Genomic DNA, 14,893 nt, shown 5'->3' on the forward strand with positions numbered 1-14,893 from the left:
ATTTATTTTTTAAAAAAAGAAAAAAGAGACTCTGGTCTCATGCACCATTCAAACCCTACCTTAAAAACAGATCTCTCTCCCCAAAATGAATGAGTCAGGTGAAAGCAGAAGTGGCCTTGAACCTGCTAAAATATTTTAGGTGGCTTGTACAGTCACATAAGAAAACACTTGTGAGTTTCTATATTGTACAAAAAGAGCATGTCAAGGATTCAGGGTGGTTCAGTATCTCAGGCAACGATTTGTTATGTAAACAAACATCTGATGGGGAGACAGACGTTTCTGTCATTTAGGAATCACCCTGTTGGGAAGGCCTCGGTCAACACAGGGTCTGAACTGACTTTATATGTGGCGTTGAATATCGCATCTGCAAGTCACTCACACACACTTGTCTGCCACAGAGTTCATCACAACCTGCCAACACAGTCACGGTCTCAAGCCTCCTCGAATTACTTGCACAGATGTCCTCCCAGGTAATACTTACAATGTGTAATTTCTGAGTGTAGAGAGGATGAAGTCGGACTAACAAACCTGCATTCAAAACTTTAAAAGTTATTAAAATATAAATGCCACTGAAAACGTGTCACTGGTGACATCTTGCTCCATTACACTGGATAAGAAGCAAAAGTGTGTCAGTTACCTCAATCATGAAACTCTGCATCCACGTGGACAGTAGCCTGCCAGTCTCCTCTATCCATGAAATTCTCCAGGCAAGAATACTGGAGTGGGTAGCCATTCCATTTTCCAAGGGATTTTCTCAACTCAAGATCAATGATCAGTGAATCAAGCCAAAACCTAATGTGCATATTTTATTGGCACTAAAGAATGTTGCTTTTGCTTATAAGGTCCAAGAACTTCTTCATGACACTTTTATGTTTGAATATCATTTTTTTCCCAATGTTCCAGGCCTTTGCCATACCTGGCCTCATGAGAAACCACTTTACAGAGGCTAACCTACTCAGGTTTCCTCACTGCCTAGCTTCCCTGTGCCCAGGAACTACCCACCTCTGTTTCCCTCCTGCATCCCACATGGGAGAACAAAACATCTGGAGTGGAGACTCCACAAGTGGAAATTATCACAGGAACCAGTCCTGGGGCAGGAAAGCCTTAACTGTAATTTATGAGTTTCCAGAGGCTCAGGGAAGATAAATAGGAAAAGGAGTTCGTCTAGGCTGTATATTGTCACCCTGTTTATTTAACTTATATGCAGAGTACATCATGAGAAATGCTGGACTGGAAGAAACACAAACTGGAATCAAGATTTCCAGGAGAAATATCAATAACCTCAGATATGCAGATGTCACCACCCTTATGGCAGAAAGTGAAGGGGAACTCAAAAGCCTCTTGATGAAAGTGAAAGTGGAGAGTGAAAAAGTTGGCTTAAAGCTCAACATTCAGAAAACGAAGATCATGGCATCTGGTCCCATCACTTCATGGGAAATAGATGGGGAAACAGTGGAAACAGTGTCAGACTTTATTTTTCTGGGCTCCAAAATCACTACAGATGGTGACTGCAGCCATGAAATTAAAAGACACTTACTCCTTGGAAGGAAAGTTATGATCAACCTAGATAGCATATTCAAAAGCAGAGACATTACTTTGCCAACAAAAGTTCGTCTAGTCAAGGCTACGGTTTTTCCTGTGGTCATGTATGGATGTGAGAGTTGGACTGTGAAGAAGGCTGAGCACCGAAGAACTGATGCTTTTGAACTGTGGTGTTGGAGAAGACTCTTGAGAGTCCCTTGGACTGCAAGGAGATCCAATCAGTCCATTCTGAAGGAGATCAGCCCTGGGATTTCTTTGGAAGGAATGATGCTAAAGCTGAAATTCCAATACTTTGGCCACCTCATGCGAAGAGTTGACTCATTGGAAAAGACTCTGATGCTGGGAGGGATTGTGGGCAAGAGGAGAAGGGGATGACAGAGGATGAGATGGCTGGATGGCATCACTGACTCGATGGATGTGAGTCTGAGTGAACTCCGGGAGTTGGTGATGGACAGGGAAGCCTGGCGTGCTGCGATTCATGGGGTCGCAAAGAGTCAGACACGACTGAGCAACTGATCTGATCTAATCAGGGGAGATAACCTGTGTTAAAAAATCCAGAAGGGACCTAATGATGGGGGGGGTGACACCCACAAGATTGTGGGGTTTTCCCTGAGGAGCTCAACCCAGTCACCAGGTTCTCACATAAAATATCAGTGAGAAAACTCTTTGCTGTAACAGAGAGAGCCCTCTGTTCTTCTTAATAAGGCTGCACTTGGGGAAGCCTAGGAATGAGAACCTAACCCACCTGGGAATCATCAGAGCCTAACCGAAGGAGCAGAGAGAAAGAAACAAATGACATATATGAAATAATTTATCATTGTTCAGTCACCAAGTTGTGTCTAACTCTTCCGAATCCCACGGACAATGGCTTCCCTGTCTTTCACTGTCTCCTGGAGTTTGCTCAAACTCATGTTCACTGAGTCACTGATGCCATCCAACCACCTTTGTTATCCCTTCCTCTCCTGCCTTCAACCTTTCCCAGTATCAGGGTCTTTTCTACGAGCTGGCCCTTTGCATCAGGTGACCAAAGTATTGGAGCTTCAGCATCAGTCTTTCCAGTGAATACTCAAGGTTGATTTCCTTCAGGATTGACTGGCTTGATCTGTTTGCTGTCCAAGGGACTCTCGAGTCTTCTCCAGCACCACAGTTTGAAAGCATCAATTCTTCGGTGCTCAGCCTTCTTTATGGTCTAACTCTCACATCCATACAAGACTAAAGGAAAAACCATAGCTTTGACTAGACACAGCCCTGTCAGCAAAGTGATGTCTCTACTTTTTAATATGCTGGCTAGCTTTGTCATAGTTTTTCTTTCAAGGAGCAAGTGTCTTTTAATTTTCAAGGTGCAGTCACCATGAAATAGTGAGTTTTGAATATTGGGTTTTAAGCCAGGTTTTTCACTCTTCTCTTTCACTCTCCATCAAGATGCCCTTTAGTTTCTCTTTGCTTTCTGCCATTAAAGTGGTATCATCTGCATATCTGAGATTGCTAATATTTCTCCTAGTAATCTTGATTCCAGCTTGTGACTCATCCAGTCCAGCCTTTCACATGATGTACTCTGAATATAAGTTAAATAACTAGGGTGACAGTAAACAGTCTTGATGTATTCCTTTCCCAATTTGGAACCAGTTCACTCTTCCATGCTTTGTTCTAACTGTTGCTTCTTGACTTGCATACAAGTCTCTCAGGAGGCAGGTAAGATGGTTTTATATTCCTATCTCTTCAAGAACTTTCCACAGTTTGTTGTTATTCATAGAATCAAAGGCTTTAGCATAGTTAATGAAACAGAAATAGATGTTTTTCTGGAATTCTCTTTCTTTTTCTATGATCCTATAGATGTTGACAATTTGACCTCTGGCTCCTCTGCCTTTTCTAAATCCAGCTTGAACATCTGAAAATTCTTGGTTCACATACTGCTGAAACCCAGCTTGAAGGAGTTTGAGGATTAGCTTGCTAGCAAGTGAAATAAACAGTTGTGCAGTAGTTTGAACATTATTTGGCATTGCCTTTCTTTGGGATTTGAATGAAAGCTGATCTTTTCCAGCTCTATGGCCACTGCTGAATTTTCCAAATTTGCTGGCACACTGAGTGCAGCACTTGTATGGCATCATCGTTTTTAGGGTTATGAAACAATATTGGCTGGAATTTTATGCTCAACCTACATAAGACCAAAGACAAACAAGAAATCCTGAGAGACACAAGAGCCGGGGTAGGGGGTTGGGGGGGGGGCGTAGTGGGTGGGGGGGAGTGGGGGTGGGGGTGTGTGGAACAAAAATAAAGCACTTTTTCTTGTGCTAAAATAACTTTGTAGGTCCAAAGTGGAGCTGCTTCTGCCTAGGGTGCCATGGCAGGAAATTGAAACAATATGATTTTTGTGTCTCTGGACATGTTCCTCTTGACCAGAAACAGTGCATATCCAGTCAGTCAATCCCCAAAGGCCAAGCTAGTTCTGGGCTCTACACTTATTACCTGCTCCTCTTCATCCTAAACAAGATTGACTATGTTGCCCAGCCAATCAGAAATTTTCTATTCGTCTCCATTTTGTTCTTCATTCTTTCTTAGAAAAGCTTCTTGCCGTCTCCCCCATTTTGCAATTTTCCAAATGGACACTTTTTGCTTCATGAAGGGTTAAAGTTTGTTTGTATTTCCTGAATTTTCTTTAATCATTCTCTAACACCCTAGAGGAACAAAGCGAAGGATTACATTTGATTTCTCAGAATCCGTGAAAGCAAGAAGAGAGTCCAATATTTAGTGTTGAGAAAAAAAATGACGAACTTAGAATTCTATAACCTGCAAAATTATCTATCAAAGATGAAGGAGAAATATAGACTTTTTCAGACACACAAAGACTGAGTACATTTGTTGCCTTGGCAGAAATGGTAAAAGTAAGTTGTTTAGAGAAGGAAATAATAAATTGTTTAGATAGAAGGAAAAAGATAGTTGTTTAGAGAGAAGGTCAGAAACTCAGGCCTACATAAAGGAAGAAAGAATGTTGAGGAAAGAATAAGTGAAGTCAAAAATAAACTTTTATTTTTCTTAGTTCTCATTTATCTATCAGATAATATTTTGTTAAATAAGACTACCAATAATATATTCAATTATCTGAGCATATATTATATACTTATATATGCTTGTTTATGCTTGTATATGAGCTTCCCAGGTGACTCAGCAGTAAAGAATCTGCATGCAAATGCAGGAGATATAGGTTCAATCCCTGGGTCAGGAAGATACCCTGATGAAGGAAATGGCAACCTGCTCCAGTATTCTTGCCTGGGAAATCCCATGGACAGAGGAGCCTAGCAGGCTATGATCCATGGGGTCACAAATAGACATGACTTAGTGACTAAACAACAACAAAAACATGCTTGCATATAAATTTTAAAACTGACAGCAAAGATGCAAGGGATTGAAGGAAGGGACAAGGATTACTTTGTTATTTTAAGGTATTTATGCTGCTGCTGCTGCTGCTAAGTCGCTTCAGTCATGTCTGACTCTGTGCGACCCCATAGACAACAGCTCACCAGGCTCCCCCATCCCTGGGATTCTCCAGGCAGGAACAATTGAGTGGGTTGCCATTTCCTTCTCCAATGCATGAAAGTGAAAAGGGAAAGTGAAGTCGCTCTGTCGTGTCCGACTCTTAGCGACCCCATGGACTGCAGCCTACTAGGCTCCTCTGTCCATGGGATTTTCCAGGCAAGAGTACTGGAGTGGGTTACCATTGCCTTCTCCGAAGGTATTTATACCACCTTTGAATTATGACATTTTTTTAAAGTGGCCTATGGATAGCTGTAAATGTATGATGCAAACTCTAGGGCAACTGCTAAAAAAAGTAAAACTGAATATTTAAGTGATATGCTAATAAAAGGGAGAAAATGACATCATACAAAATGCTCAGGTAAAATCACAAAAGGCAGAAAGAGTGTCAAAAAATTAGATGTAAAAGGGCAACAAATAAACTACAGTAACAAATATGGTAGATACTAATACAACTATATCAGTAAACACTTTGAAAATCAGTGATCTAAATGACCAATAATTGATTGTAAGCTGGATCAAAACAGCAGGCTCAATCATACATTGTTTATAGGAAACTCACACTGAGTATAAAGACAATCAGATGAAGGAAAACCCACATGTAAACAGTAGTCAAGAGAAAGCAGGAGTAGTCTGTTAATTTCACAGAGAACAAGCTTCAAAGCAAGGAAAGGTGTCAGGGATAAAGAGGGCATTAAATAATGGTAAAAGGATCAATTATCAGGAAGACAACAATCCTTCATGTGAATGAACCTATAAACGGACAAACGGTGTGAAGGACAAACTAATAGAAGTGCAAAAGACATAGGTAAATCCACTATCTGAGCTGAGATTTCAACACCTGTCTATTAGAAATGGACAAATTATCAGGCAGAACATCAGGAAGGACACAGTAAAACTCAACAACATCTAGGAGCTTCCCTGGTGGCCCAGTGGTTAAGACTCCACCTGCAATGCAAAGGACATGAATTCAAACCCTGGTTCAGAAACTAAGATCCCACATGCCATGGAGCAACTAAGCCCGTTGCCACAGCTGGTGAAGCCACATGCTTTAAAGCCCACACCCCCAACTACTGGGCCTGCATGTCATAACTAGAGTCTGTGAGCTGCAACAAAAGATTCCACATAACACAGTGAAGATCCCATATGCCACAACTGAGACCCAGCATGACCAAATAAATAAACATTAAAAATAATATTCATCAGCTGGATACAATTCACATCTATGAATTATGGCAACAACAGAACACACATTATTCTCATGCTCACATGGAAGATTCACAAAGATATACCATGCCACATTCTGGGCCACAGACACACTTTAATACATTTAAAACAACAGAAATCATATAATGAACTTCCCTGTTGGTACAGTGGATAAGAACCCACATGCCAATGCAGGGGACACAGGTTTGATCTCTGGTCTGGGAAGATTCCACATGCCACAGAGCGACTAAGCCCACACACCACAACTACTGAACCTGTGCTCTAGAGCTGTGCTCCACAACAAGGAAGGCCACCTCAAAGAGAAGGCCATGCACCAGAAATGGAGAGTAACCCTCGTTTGTCACAATTAGAGAAAAGCCCACACAGCAATGAAGGCCCAGCAGAGCCAACGGTAAATTCTGAAAAATGAAAGGAAACTACAGACCAATATCTCTCATGAACATAAATATAAAAATCTACATGAAAATGTTAGCAAATAGAACCCAACAATGTATTAAAAATAGTTATACACCACAATCAAGGGTGGTTTATCCCAAGTAGGCAAAGTTGATGCAACATTTCTATTAATTTTAATTTTAAAAAGAATAATAATCCTGGTTGATCACATCTGGCTTTTAAATTTATCTTGTTAAAGAAAAAGACAGAAAAAGCAATAACTCAAAAGTATGGCCCAAGGATGTTCACTTCAGCTCCTGCTACATTTGTGTCTCCCCCAGATTCATGTGTTAGATCTTGATGCCCATGTGATGGTATTAGAAGGTGGGGCCCTGGAGAGACACTTATCATGAGAGTGAAGCCCTCAGAAATGGGGTCAGTGTTGTTACAGAAGGACCACGGAGCTCCTCCCCATTTCTCCTTGTGGGGTCCACATGAACCCGACCCTGACACTGACCCGAACCACACTTGGCCTTCAGCCTCCAGAAGCATCTATTGTTCATAAACCTCCATGCCTGTGTGTGGGGAGCCGGCATGAGGACCTGCACCCGTGACAAAGGTCATGAGGAAGGAGGCTCGACATACGCAAAGGTGGGATCGAGCCTCAGGAGTCCCCCTGGAAATTCTCGAGCATCTACCCCCAAAACCAGAGTCTGCCTACTTTACTACTTTGTGCTCTCACCTACACCTCTGACTTTACGGGGGGCTGTCCCCCACCACCTCTTTCGGAGAAGGAGTTAACTTAGAGCTCCAGTTAATAATAATTCCTGGGCGTGATAGGAGTGTTTCAATCTACAAACTCCTCTGAAGGTTCTCTAGCCTGCCTGACAGGCTTGTCCGGCCACATGTGATTGCTCACAGCCTCCCAACCGTGAGAGGCACGAGATGCTTTAAACCTTCTAAAAACAGGTTCTTTAGAGAAGTTAGAAAACTATTAGTATAGTATAGTAGGCTGATTAGAAATTGTATTGGTGAAGGGTTTTTCATTTGTTGAGCCAATATTTACTGCTAAGTCTCCACATCCCCTGCCCTTATACACATTAATGAATATATAGAAGAAATAAGTATTAACCTTTGATATTAATCACATTAGACCTTAGGCTAAGTAAATTCTTTCCTTAATTAAAACCCACTACACCCTCACCCTATAGGAATGTAACTTTATTTGGGTGGCGTCTGTTTTAAGAATAATCACCCCTGGAGAAATAAGTGTTGACTGACCACTGTCACAAGGAGAGGGTCATAAATTGTCAGCAGGCCCCTTGGCCAGAAGATGATGTAACACCCCTAAGACCTCTGTATACCTCTGTATGAAACACTTTAATAAAAGTCAGGACTGCTGACCCCACGTGACTTTTGTATAACATCTCAGTGTATAAAAACAGACCCTGGAAAATAAAGAATTGGGATCAGTTCCTCAAAAGACTGGTCTCCCCATGTCGTTCTCTCTCTCAAACTCTGGCTGAGTTTCCATCTGGAGCATGGCACCCGCCATGCTTTCTAATTTTGCCTGGGCTTCTAAGATCCTACTGGGGAGGCCTCAGTGTCTCCTCTCCGTTGGGAGAACGGAAGGACGCCTGCGGCCTATGTAAGTGGTGCAAGCTTCTTGTCTTGACGTTTTGTTGGTTTTCTGTGTAAACCAAGCTACTCAGCCTCTTTTCTCCACTGAATTTTCCTGCTGAGCTATCCTTATTCTGTTACTCTTTATATCTCTAATTAATATTTAATTAAAGCTATTGTATCCAGTGAACTTGCCAAAGCCGTCTCCCCTTCGAATACCCTGGATCAGCCGGGGCTGGACCTCGGCACCTGTGGTCTTTTGTTATAGTAGCCCAAAGGGACCTAGGCCCTCCCCTCACTCTACTCCCATGAAACAATTTCTGTGCATGTTTGTTGTGTGTGTGCTGTGTTCTGTGCATGTGCTGTGTATGTGTTCTGTGTGTGTGTGTTCCATGTGTATGCTGTGTGTGTGTTATGCCGAATAAGGCCACTGACTCACATTTTACAGGGATGAGCCCTAGTAGCTGATCAGACAAGCATGGTTTCCTTCTTCCAAGCTCTTTGCTCCAGATAGTCTCTTATTGTCATGAGGGTGATGCTTTCTCATCCGTTCAATTTTAATTATTTGTAGCATGCTGGGAGATGTGGTAGGGACTGAAGGCCTGATATTCCAAGTTGGGTGGCCCCTGGTTGTGGCTGTGGCCCTCCTGCTGGGGTCCTGGGCTCTGGGGACCATCTGATGTAGGCATGTTCTCCATGTTGTCACGTCTACCACCATAGACCATCAAAAAGGAGCTGGTGATGAAGCTTGCTTTATCCTTTCATGACCTCTCTTTTCCTTGGGGATCTCAAGCAAGTGTTCAAGTGTCCTGGGTTTGAGAAGCAGATTAAATCACACACATTCATGTTCAGGAACTTCCATGTAATAGCCAGTCTCATGGATCTGAGGGATTGTTTTCTTTCTACATGAAATTTTGTGGACATGCACTCTAGTTCTCTAGATGAAACTTGCTTACCCATGCTCCTTGATGGTAGTGTGAAGACTAACTTACCCAGAGATGTAAGACTTAAGCAAAGGAACAGCACTGAACTTGGGTTTACAGGGAATTCTAAAGCTCCATGTGCCCAAGGGAACAGAGTTACATCATACAGCTTATTGCCCTGAGGACTAAGAGCTTTCCACTCTTTTGGATGTAGAATATCCAACATCCTTTTCATGCAATCACGAACTATGGAAGACAAAAGATGTGCTGCTTCTTCTCATGTCCTCAAATTACTGAAATTATCTGATAAAGGAAGGCACTAATTTAAAATACTATACCATACCTAGATCTAGTCAGCAATTTTCCAATTAACAATCCCAAGGCAACTAGCTAATCTGCTTGTTATATTAGTTGCACAAATGTTTTAATCTATTGTTCTGTGATTTGCAGTGATACATATTAGCAAAGCAAATCTTAGTTATCTGCATGGGTATATAACTGCTGTTATTTATGTAAATCTCACCTACATGACATTTTAAAAGTGTATCAAATAGCCTCCCTCAGCATTAACACTGTGGAGAAATCTAATTCCAAAGTTATCATCATTAAAATGCCTTTAAACATTTAATACTCTCTCCCTGAGATTGACAAAAGAATTCAACAATGTTTCCATCAGAGCTTCTTCAGTTATTTCCTTTTCATAATTTTACATTTAATACCATCTTTCAGTTTTATATAAAATAAATGCTTTCCTAGAAATTCTCATTTGGTGAGAATTAAGAACCTTTCAAAACATCATGGTACTTTCTGCCTCTCTGCTATTAATCACTTTTATGAATGAAAGACACAAATAGGTACAAAGATACATAAAGATACCTGACTTGTGTCCTATCTACAAGAAGGGTTGGATAAGGGCCACTCTGACTGGTGTGAGGTGGTGTTTCACTGTGATTTTGTTTGCATTTCTAATAACTATTGATGCTGAGCATCTTATTATATGCCTGTTGTCCATCTATTAGTTTGGGGCAAACATAAATGTGGTTTCAAGCTGTGCATTTTAAATCATTATAACTAAGCTCATACATATCTTTACTTAGGAACCATTAGAATCAATACATTTTGCCAATGAGAAATAAGTTTGTTTATTTCTGTAGCAAAAAAAAAAAAAATGTGCTTCAGGATATGACAAACTCTTAGACAACTTTTTTTGCATCCTGCTGGTTGTGGAAGCATTCTCCCTGCAAAAAGTCATCAAGTTGCTTGAAGACCTGTTAGGCGGTTGGCGAGAGGTCAGGTGAATATGGCAGATGAGGCAAAACATCGTACCCCATTGCATTCAACTTTTGAAGTTAGTTGTGTGATGTGCAGTGGGGAATTGTCATGGAGAAGAATTGGGCCCTTTCTGTGGACCAATGCTGGCTGCAAGCCATGCATTTTTTGATGCATCTCATTGATTTGCTGAGCATACTCCTCAGATGTAATAATTTCACTGGGATTCAGAAAGCTGTAGTGGATCAGACTGGGGAGCAGACCACCAAACATTTACCATGACTTTTTTTTTCTTGCAAGTGTGGCTTTGGGAAGTGCTTTGGAGCTTGTACTCAGTCCATCCACTGAGCTGGTCTTCAACAGTGCATATTTTTGAAAATGGTACATATTAAATAATTTCATTGAAATTGTTGCTATTATAAGTCCATCTGGGCAAAGCATATGCCACATTACACATGCACTCTTGCCAACCACAACCAGCAGAATACCAAAAAAAAAAAAAAAGAAAAAAACAACTGTCCAAGAGTTTCTCATATCCTGAATCAATATATGGGTTACTGTTGCATTACCTCAGAGAGAAGTTACATTTTTAAAGGCTCTTATTTGAGATTCAGCAGAGAAGAAAGGCTAAACCCTTTTGCTAAGTAGCTGTTATAAAATAAGTAGATTACAATAACATTTATAGAGCCTTACTCTCCATCAAGGAGAAATAAAAGAACTAAACAAAGCAAGTAAAGCATCGCTTCCTTCACCTTGGATTCCCATACACATTAGTGGGGATGAGAACAACCGTCCTGCTGGTGCTGTGACGTAGGGAGCAAAGCCTTCCTCCTCAGGTCTGAGGGACACCATGTCTCAGAGGTGGCTGAGGCCGTGCAAAATGAGATGAAGCATTTCAGCATCAGAACCAGAAAAGAAAGAGATGGACTGGACAATCGCAGTCCACGAAAGGACTATGAAATGAATTTCACTGTTTGTGTTTGTTCCAACTTGGCCAATTCTTTCTGTATTTTCTGAGAGTTTCCATAGAGACAGTCTCAGAAAATGATCCACTTCTAAGCCACAGAGAAACAACATGGACAAGAGAACAAGGAAACAAAGAGAAGACAGAATTTAATTTAAACTTATAATGACGGGAAATGGAAGAGAAATCCTTTTCTTTTGCAGGTATGATTACTTGGAAAGGCAGTAATTTTGCTAAAAAGACTTTTCTGATAGCGCTCAGGAATGGCCTTGCACTTACTGTTCTACCGCAAGCGTCGAATAATGGAATTCTGTAGAATGAAAATTCTGGGGAGAGCTATTTAAATGCTATTTTACAGGGAAACATTGATTCCCCCCCCCCCCCCCACGACAAGTAATCTCTTTTAAAAAAGTTATCAAAGTTATACATATATGGGAGAAAATTCATAACTTACTGCAAAGCAAACAGAAATTTTTAATCATTTTCTGTGATTAATCATTTCCACTACCCAGAGAAAACAGCTACTAATGACATTTCTGATTAGTGTGTGTTTCCTGCTATCTCTCCACAGCATTCCATTATATCAACTTCCTGCTTAGAAGCATTTGTATTGCTGTGTTTTTAAGAAATGATTTTAAACTATTATGCAAGCAAAGCTTTAAATATAAAATGGAAATGATACGCTCATTACTTCCTTCTGAAGAATTCCAACTACTGGAATTGCTTGCATGTGTGGCTTCTGTAAAATTCTCTTGTGTATTAATTACTTCACGGGTTTCCTTGGTGGTCCAGTCATGAAGAGTCTGTCTGCCAGTATAGGGAAAAGGGGTTTGATCCCTGGTCCAGGAAGGTCCTACATGTCATGGAGCAACTGAGCCTGTGCCCCACAACTATTGAGCCTGTGCCCTGGAGTCCCGGCTCCATAACGTGAGAAGCCACTGCAGTGAGAAGGCCACACACCACAGCTAGTGAGTCGTCTCCACTTGCCGCATCTAGTGAAAGGCCTCAGCAGCAGTGAAGACCCAGCATGGACAAAAATAAATACATGAGTTAATCAAAAATGAATTACTTCATTTGATTTGTAAAACTATCTTGGGTAGGCCCACTCTGACCATGGTTAAAAGTTTATCATATGGATGAGTACATTGAAGCTGTTTAATGGAAAGCCACACTTGAACTGAGCTGTATCACCATAGATTCTGTGTGATTTTACAGTAGCAAATGGCAGAGATACCCATGACATATCAAAGTGTTGTTGAGTGCAGCAGTTGTAATAAATTGACAGAGTGAAAGTGAAACTTGCTCAGTTGTGTCTGATTCTTTGTAATTCATGGACTATACAGTCCATGGAATTCTTCAGGCCAGAATACTGGAGTGGGTAGCCGGTCCCTTCTCCAGGGAATCTTCCCAATCTGGAGATCGAAGCCAGGTCTCCTGCATTGCAGGCAGATTCTTTACCAGCTGAGCCATCAGGGAAGTCCAATAAATTAACAAACTCCATGTAAATGTCCTGTGGTAACGTGCTGAGAGTGGTATGGCTGGGTTTAATACAGATCCTCTGTGTCAGCTGCAGGCTTGGTTCCTGGTGAGGCTCCCGGAACTGGGTTTTTGTTTTGGTATTTTTAACAAAAGCCACCATGCAGAGCCACTTTAAATTATCACAATTTTGCCTTCCAAGCTGTCCCATTTTTGAGTTAGCTTTGTGAATACATGCCCTTCCCCCTCCAGACCAGTCTGTCTCTGGCCTCTGGGCAAGAAGTAGACGGCACAAGGAGCTAATTGTGCTCCAGCTAACGAAACCACGCATGAGCCCCCATGTCCTTGTATACTGAAGCAAAATGTTGACTCAAGGTACTGAGGAACCTATTTACAGGGCAGCACTAGAGACATAGACTTAGACAACAGACTTGTGGACACAGTGGGGGAAGGAGAAGGTGAGACAAACTGAGAGAGTACCTTTGACATATATGCACTACCATCTGTAAAATCGACAGCTAGTGGGAAGCTGCTGCGCAGCACAGGGAGCCCAGCTCTGTGCTCTGTGATGGCCTAGAGGGGTGGGATGAGGATTCACTTCATTGATTCACAACCACACAATGATTCACTTCATTGTACAGCAGAAACCGACACAACATTGTAAAGCAACTATACCCCAATAAAAAAGATAATGTGTGTAAAAAAAAAAGACATCACTCTGGACGTGTCATGTACCTCAAACAAGATAAGCAATAAAGTACATTTTAATAATCTTCAAAAGAAAAAAAATGTTAAATATTTCAATTCTGATTTTAACCTAACTCAAACTACTACACTGAATACCAATATATGACTTAAATGCTAAAACTTATACATAGAAAGTCCTACTCAACCTGGTGATATAGCTTAATAATTAAAGTGAAGCCCTGTAAATACCTGGATGGATTTAGTAACCCCATAAACAAACAAGTTCCAGTTTCAGTTCAGTTGCTCAGTTGTGTCTGACTCTTTGTGACCCCATGAATGCCAGGCCTCCCTGTCCATCACCAACTCCTGGAGTTCACCCAAACCCATGTCCATCGAGTCGGTGATGCCATCCAGCCATCTCATCCTCTGTCGTCCCCTTCTCCTCCTGCCCCTAATTCCTCCCAGCATCACGGTCTTTTCCAATGAGTCAACTCTTCACATGAGGTGGCCAAAGTATTGGAGTTTCAGCTTCAGCATCAGTCCTTCCAATGAACACCCAGGGCTGATCTCCTTTAGAATGGACTGGTTGGATCTCCTTGCAGTCCAAGGGGCTCTCAAGAGTCTTCTCCAACACCACAGTTCAAAAGCATCAATTCTTCGGTGCTCAGCTTTCTTCACAGTCCAACTCTCACATCCGTACATGACCACTGGAAAAACCATAGCCTTGACTAGATGGACCTTTGCTGGCAAAGTAATGTCCCTACTTTTTAATATGCTGTCTAAGTTGGTCATAAGTTTCCTTCCAAGGGGCAAGTGTCTTTTAATTTCATGGCTGCAATCACCATCTACAGTGATTGTGGAGCCCAGAAAAAATAAAGTCAGCCACTGTTTCCACGTTTCTCCATCTATTTGTCATGAAATGATGGGGCCAGATGCCATGATCTTAGTCTACTAATGTCTAATATTGATACAATTACACATGCAATTTTCTGCATCTGTTGAGAATAGTCTCTAAACATAGAAGATTAAAAGAAGCAGACACCAGCTGTGCAAAAAACTATGCCTTGTGTAACCCTGCCCTGTGGGAAATGGTAGGGATGAAAGGTAAGCCATAAGAGTAGGCTCAGCAGGTAGAGAACCCACCTGCAAGGCAGGAGATACAGAACATGCAGGTTCTATCGCCAGGTTAGGAAGATCCCTTGGAGGAGGAAATGGCAACCCACTCCAGTATTCTTGCCTAGAGAATTCCATGGACAGAGAAGCCTGGCAGGCTACAGTC

Source organism: Bubalus kerabau, chromosome 21, assembly GCF_029407905.1.
Source record: "Bubalus kerabau isolate K-KA32 ecotype Philippines breed swamp buffalo chromosome 21, PCC_UOA_SB_1v2, whole genome shotgun sequence".
NCBI classification, from domain to species: Eukaryota; Metazoa; Chordata; class Mammalia; order Artiodactyla; family Bovidae; genus Bubalus; species Bubalus kerabau.